Below are 4,203 nucleotides of genomic sequence, written 5' to 3'. Positions count from 1 at the left end.
TGGTGGATTTTTCTAGGCCAGCAATTTTTTCTTCTACATCTGTGATTCTATTTTCTGTATGATCTAGTCTGCTTTTAATACTCTCAAGGGAGATTTGACTTCCTCTATTATAGCCTTCATCTCTAACAGGTCCATTTGATTCTTTTTTAAAGTGTGTAATTCCTCTTTTAGATCTTGCAAGAATTTCCTCACCTCCCGGAATTTGTCAGCTCCTTTGTCCTTTCTCTTCTCCAGTTCATTGTCTCTTTTTTTATCCATTTCTGTTAGCTTTGCCATTATGAATATTCTAAATTCTTTATTAGACATTTCCATGGTTTCCATTGAACTGTCTGTGGATGAAGAGGAGTTATTCTTTTCCTTGGGCAGAGAGGTATTTTTTTGCTTTCCCATATTTCTTGTGGCTTTGCGGTGATTTTAGTCATGTGATGGATGGTGTGTTTCTTCCTAAACTTGAAATTCAATTTGAGCGTTCAGGAGCGTGCAGAAAGAGATAATCTGGAATCTCTTTGCTGTTCCATTTTGATCCTTTTGTGCAGCAGATTCAGCAGATATTGAGGCATATGTTAACCCTAATAGTATTTGAATGTTTGACTATAGTTCCTTTAGGTTCGTGTAGAAACACAGTAAATGGAGATTGAGCAGCAGAGAGATGAGATAAAAGAAAAAAGGAAACAGAGAGAGAGAGAGAAACAACAACAAAGAAACAGAGAAAAAAGAAGGAAAAATATAAAAAAAACAACAAAAAATGTAATTTTAAGAGGTTTTTGCTATAGAGCATGTGCGCTCGCCAGACAGAGACAGAGAGACAGAAAGTGAGAAATCACCCCCTAGGGGGGATGGCCACACCGCAATCCCTTCTCTTCCATTCTCCTCTCGGGATCTTGGGCACATACACATACGCACCCAGTGTGAGTTTTAAGCCACCGAGTCTGGGACGCGAACCATGGTCAACTACATGGGAGTTCAGCGACATAGCCATTACACTAACTGCTTTTCCCAAATTTTAATTTTTTTAAAAAACCACAAAATAGAGGACCATGTGGTGCGCAAGCCTGCCACGTGAAATCACTAGTTCTCAGGAGCCATGAAGGTGTCTTCTTCTGAAGGCCTCCTTCTTGCCTCTCCTGGGTGGGAAGAAGAGAGAGAATTATTAACAAGATAAATGTGGGGCTGAAAGCAAGAGAATCCTTTACCTTAAAAATTTTTTAAAGGAAAAATTACCAAAAAAAGAGAAGATAGGGGCAGAGAGAGACAGAGATAGAGACACAGAGACAGAGATAGAGAGTAGGCTAGAGGGGCCTCTATAGTACTCAAGTTTATGGGCTGGAGGCTAAATTATCAGTAGAAAATCTTCATTTCACTTTTTCCCTGAAATCACTAGATCTCAGGAGCCATGGAGGAATCTTCTTCTGAGGACCTGCCTCTTGCCTCTCCACTCAAGTTTGTGGGCTGGAGGCTGAATTATCAGTAGAAAATCTTCATTTCACTTTTTCCCTGAAATCACTAGATCTCAGGAGCCATGGAGGAATCTTCTTCTGAGGACCTGCCTCTTGCCTCTAATAATCTAATTTTTAAAACTAGGCACTTGACCTGAGCAGTCAACTCTCAAAGGAAGACTTATGAATAGCTAAAAATATATGAAAAATGTTCAACTCTTATGACGAAGGAAATGCAAATCAAAAACTGAAATGATATATCATCTAGTCAAAACACCTATGGTAAAAAAAAAAAAACCCCTAAAACAAAGAATAATAAGCACTAGTATGATTGTGCAGAAAAGGAAACATTTGCACTGGTGGGAATGTAAATTAGAACCACTGTGGAAAATAATATGGAGGTTCTTGAAAAATCTAAAAATATAATTATCACATGATTCAGTAAAACCAGTTTTAGGTATATACCCAAAGGATGAGCAATCACTTTTGGAAAGACATTTGCACATCCATGTTTATTGCAGCAGTATTCACAATTAGTAAGTTGTGGAATCAACCCAAGTACCCAAATACCAATTAATTGCTAAAATATGGTACACATACACAATGAAATACTACTGAGCCATAATGAATGACAAAATATTGTCATGTGACTTGAAGTGAATGACCACAGACAATATAATGCTAAATGAAATAAGCCAGACTATGAAAGACAAATATTGTATTTCTCCAATTTAGTATATATCAAATTTCCACACTCCATGGCAGAAACTGAATGACTCGAAGGCATAGAGAGACAATAATGGTAGATACCAGGAGCTGCTTGGAGGGTTGGGGTTCATGAGAAAAATAATTATACATTCAGTCATTGTATATCATTACAGCTTTCAAAATTAATTTTCCCAGCATGAATACACTGTATATTAGTTCGGTTAAAGATATTAAACACATTATCATCAACAGATATTTTTTCATTTTTGTGCCCATTAAATGTTTTGCTCCTTTCTTTAAAATTTCTCTTTACATTTTGTTAAAATTTTAGTTCAACAAGAAGTATTCTATTTTGAAATAAGTAGCTTAGTGGCAAGGGATATGTGCAGATAGAACATGGGATCTGAGGTTTCATAGTCTGGCTTGCTTCACTTAGCAGAAAATCTTACATATTTATCCACTTTCTATCAAATGCCAGGGTCTTATTGCTTTTTATGACTGAGTAGTATTCTATAGTGTAGGGAGCAGCAGATGGCATGATGTTTATGTCACTGGACTCTCACATATTCGACTGCGGTTCAAGTGCTGCACCCAGTGGCTTAAAACTCACACCAGGTGTGTATGCGTTTATGCCCAAAATCCTGAGCGAAGAATGGAGGAGAAGGAATTGTGGCATGGCCATCTCCCCAGGGTGTGATTTCTTGCTTTTGGTCTCTCTATCTCTCTCTGTTTCTCCAGAGAAAGCATGCACCCTATAGCAAAAATATCTCTCTAAAAAAATTCTATAATATATATGTGCCACACTTTTTCAATCCATTCATCAGTTTTGTTTACATGTTTTAGCAATTGTGAATAATGCTGCAATAAACATGGATGTGCAAGTACTTTTCTGATCAAGTGTATTTCAAAATTTTGGGTAGATACCCAGGAGTGGAATTATAGGATCATATGGTAGTTCTGTTTGTAGGTCTTTGAGGAACCTTCATATTGTTTTCCACGGTGGCTGTACTAATTTACATTCTCATCAACAGTGTAGGAGAGTTCTCTCTTCACCACAGCCTGGACAACACTTATGATTTTTAAAATCTTAGCCATTCTGACTGGTGTTGGGTGGTATATCATTGTGTTTTTTATTTCCATGTCCCTTATAATAAGGGATGTTGAACATTTTTTCATATGCTTTCTGGCTGTTTGTATGTCTTCCTTAGAGTGTTGTTTGTTCAGCTCATTTGCCCATCTTTTAATTGGGTTGATCATTTTCTTCCAGGTAAGCCACTTGAGTTCCCTGTGTATTCTGGTTATCAGTTTCTTACCTGAGGTATAGCTTGCAAATATACTCTCCTATTCTGAAGGTTGGTGATTATCATCTCTTTTGCTGACCAAAGTTTTTTAACTTGATGTAATCCCACTTGTCTATTCTTGGGATTATTGCCTGTGCCTTAGGGTTCTTATATAGAAAATCTTTGCCTGCTTCAATGTCTCCAAGAGTTTCCCCTGTGTTATCCACCAGTACTTTTATAGTTTGAGGCCTTAGATTTAGATAGGTGATCCATTTCCAGTTGATTTTTGTTAATGCTGAGATAGAGGTCCAGTTTCATCTTTCTGCAGATGGATACTAAGTTTTTTCAGCACCGTTTGCTTGAGACTTTCTTTCCCTCCCTGGATTGACTGGTGCTCTTTGTCAAAAATCAGTTGGGTGTACGTTTTGGGGTTTTTTTCTGTGGTCTCTATTCTGTTACATTTGTCCACATCCCTGTTTTTGTGCCAATACCATGGTGTTTTGATCCGGGAATGAGATGCCTCCTACTCCACTCTTCTTAAGCAGTATTGCTTTGGCAATATGGGGTCTTTTATGATTCCCAATGAATTTTGTGACTGTTTTTCTAAATCTGTAGATAATATCTCTGCTAATTTCATTGAGATTGTGTTAAATTTATAAATTAATTTGGGTAGGATTAACATTTTGATTATACATGTATATGTGTGTGTGTGTGTGTATAAATATATGTATGTATGTATATATATATATATATATATGTGTGTGTGTGTGTGTGTGTGT

The sequence above is a fragment of the Tupaia chinensis genome, unplaced genomic scaffold (genome assembly GCF_000334495.1).
Source record: "Tupaia chinensis unplaced genomic scaffold, TupChi_1.0 Scaffold144692_1, whole genome shotgun sequence".
In the NCBI taxonomy this organism is placed as follows: domain Eukaryota; kingdom Metazoa; phylum Chordata; class Mammalia; order Scandentia; family Tupaiidae; genus Tupaia; species Tupaia belangeri.
The sequence above is the reverse complement of the archived record's forward strand: the minus strand, read 5'-3'. Positions refer to the sequence as shown.